Source organism: Leptonychotes weddellii, chromosome 2 (assembly GCF_054177405.1).
Source record: "Leptonychotes weddellii isolate Sample4059 chromosome 2, ASM5417740v2, whole genome shotgun sequence".
In the NCBI taxonomy this organism is placed as follows: Eukaryota; Metazoa; Chordata; class Mammalia; order Carnivora; family Phocidae; genus Leptonychotes; species Leptonychotes weddellii.
The window spans coordinates 49,364,818-49,367,134 of NC_138370.1; positions in this window are offsets into that span (position 1 = coordinate 49,364,818).

Below are 2,317 nucleotides of genomic sequence, written 5' to 3' on the forward strand. Positions count from 1 at the left end.
ATTAAAGAGGGCACATTCTGCATGGAGCACTGGGTGTTATGCACAAACAATGAATCATGGAACACTACATCTAAAACTAATGATGTAATGTATGGGGATTAACAAAAGAATAAAAAAAAAAAGGAGCAGTAAGAGTTGACTAGCTTTATCAAGGATGTACATGGCTCTGGAAAATTTGAGCAATAACTTATGTTAATAGGAAATTGGATGTGCCTTCTCTTGATTTGACAGCCAGTGGTCACCAGTCCTGCTCCACTTGAGTTTAGAATGTGTATATTCCTACAGGCTAGTTCCTCTACCATTAGCATTCTGATTGTACTTGAACAGAAGCCTGACACTGTCACAGGTTCTTTGGGTAAATGTTCAAAACCTTGGTTTTCTCTTCATCTTAGAGATGGTATCACTCAGATTATATCCCCAGAGCTATTTATCCAACAACTCTGAGGAGTTGCAAAACCAAACCAAACGTTCATATGAATTGTAAGGTAGGCTTAGTGGGGAAGGGGTCAAATCTAGTCAAGAATATGTGAACTTCCCCAGACACCCCAAAGGGAAATTTAGATCAGTATTTAGAGCAGTTGTTGCAAAAATAGTTTTTCCCATCACATTCACTTACATGTTAAATGCTAGTGGTTAATAGTGACCCAATGAATTTTACTTTCTGCTGCTAAAAGCTCTTTCAACTCTATAGGTTTCCAGCAGTTAGGCTGGGAATTAAATATGTTTCAATGAAACCAAATAGTATCAACAAAATTTAAATTAATTTAATTCAAAATGTGGCCCAGAGGGGCTCCTGGGTGGCTCTCATGGTTAGGTGTCTGCCTTCAGCTCAGGTTGTGATCTCCAGGTCCTAAGATCAAGCCCCATGTCAGGCTCCCAGCTTGGCGGGGAGTCTGCTTCTTCCTCTCCCTCTGCCTCTCTCCCTGCTTGTGCTGTCTCTGCCTCTCTCTCTCTAATGAATAAATAAAATCTTTTTTTAAAATGTGACCCAGAGAAAGGATTCCTCTAGTATTACCTAAGGTCTGTTGCAAGTTATAGATAACCATTTCTAGAATATCCTTTCCTATAAAGCAGCCACACTCAAACAGAGATACTACTAGAAGGTGTGTTAAGTTATATTCTTATAACTTAATAAAGTATGGCAATCCTATGAAATCTAAGATAACTAGAACCTATTAAATACATGGATCTACTTACGAATTTATTCATTTCTATCTTGAACTGAATTATCCCAGAATATAATATTTCTCAGAGTATGGAGGGTTCTTTTAATTTATTTATTTTTTAAATATGGCAATAAAAAACATAGAATTTACCATCTTAACACTTAAGTGTTCAGTCATGTTATTCACATTGTTGTGTAATAGTTCTCTAGAACTTTTTCATCTTGCAACACTGAAACTCAATAGCCATTAAACAATTCCCCATTTCTCCCTCCCATTATGCCCTGACAACCACCATTCTAGTTTCTATTTCTTTGAATTTCACTACATTATATAGCTCATATAAATGGAACTATAAAGTATTTGTCTTTTTGTAACTGTCTTATTTCATGTAGCATAATGTCCTCAAGTTTCATTCATGGTACAGAATATGTCAGAATTTCCCTTTTTTAAGGCCAAATAATATTGAATTGTATGTATATATACCATATTTTCCTTTTTCATTGATCCTTTGAAGGACTTTTAGGTTGTTTCCATATCTTGGCTATTGCGAATAGCACCACAGTGAACATGGGAGTGCTAATCTCTTTTTAAGATCCTGACTTTAATTATTTTGGATAAATACCCAGAAGCGGTATTTGGTATTTCTATTTTTAACTTCTTGAGGGTCTCCCATACTGTCTTCCATAGGGTATGGGTTTTTTAATACACTTTCCTCCAATCACCCCTCTGAAAAAACTTAGATACTACAATATATTTGCCATTCAGTGAAAGAGAAAAATAAGAGGAATTAGACCCGTCTTTGAAAGGAAATATGATAAGAGAACAAAGAAATTAATCTAGCATAGAGATCCTCAAATTCCCAGAGATCCTGATTCATGTTACTCATGATGCTGATGCACAGCCAGGTTGGGGAACCATTGACTTAGGGTATAACAAAGGCATTTGTCACAGCAGACAGTGACACAGCTATAACGGGCAAAGATCAGATAAGGCAGAGGTTAGACAAGGCCAGGTCAGGCATAGGTCAGACCAGGTCAAGCAGGACAGAACTTGGTTCCGCAGTAGGTGTTGGCTCCTTCCTGACAAAAAGGCAAGTGTCAGGGCAAGCAGAGCAGCAAAACAGCTACAGAGGGTCAGATCTAAATGGTCAG